The following is a 646-nucleotide window of genomic DNA, read 5'->3' as shown; positions in this document are numbered from 1 at the left end:
CAGGATACAAGATCAACATACACAAATCAGTTGTGGTTTTTTAAGATTTATTAATTTATTTTAGAGAGAGAGTGCACAAGCAAGGGGAGAGGCAGAGGGAGGGAAAGAGAGAAACTTCAGCAGACCCCACTGAGTGCAGAGCCCAGTGATGTGGGCCTTGATCTTATAACCCTGAGATCATGACCTGAGCAGAAACAAAGAGTCAGACACCTAACCAACTACACCACTCAGGTTGCCCCTCAGTTGGGTTTCTATGCATCAATAACAAACTATCAAAAAGAGAAATTAAGAAAACAATACTATTGTGCTCGCTTCAGCAGCACACATACTAAAATTGGAACATTACAGAGAAGATAAGCATGGCCCCTGTGCAAGGATGACATGCAAATTTGTGAAGCATTCCATATTTTTTAAGAAATAAAAAAGTAATAAAGCACTCTAAAATGCAAAAAAATAAGACAATACCATTTATGATAGCATCAACAAGAATAAAATACATAGGAATGAATTTAACCAAGGAGGCGAAAGATCTGAACACTGAAAACTCTAAGGTGCTGATGAAAGAAATTGAAGAAGATGCAAATAAATGTAAAGACGTTCCATGCTCATGGATTGGAAGAATAATATTGTTACAATGCTCACACTA

The 646-nt window shown here is 37.2% G+C and overlaps 1 non-coding gene across 1 annotated transcript; it reads left to right on the top strand.

Moving 5' to 3' along the window:
• The first annotated feature begins 304 nt into the window (after window positions 1-304).
• Window positions 305-411, top strand: LOC119868570. Its single transcript, XR_005386564.1, has one exon. It is a non-coding gene; the product is annotated as a U6 spliceosomal RNA (small nuclear RNA).
• The last annotated feature ends 235 nt before the right edge of the window (window positions 412-646 follow it).

Source organism: Canis lupus, chromosome X, assembly GCF_011100685.1.
Source record: "Canis lupus familiaris isolate Mischka breed German Shepherd chromosome X, alternate assembly UU_Cfam_GSD_1.0, whole genome shotgun sequence".
NCBI lineage: Eukaryota > Metazoa > Chordata > Mammalia > Carnivora > Canidae > Canis > Canis lupus.
Note: the sequence above shows the minus strand (reverse complement) of the source record. Positions and strands in the feature narration are given on the sequence as shown.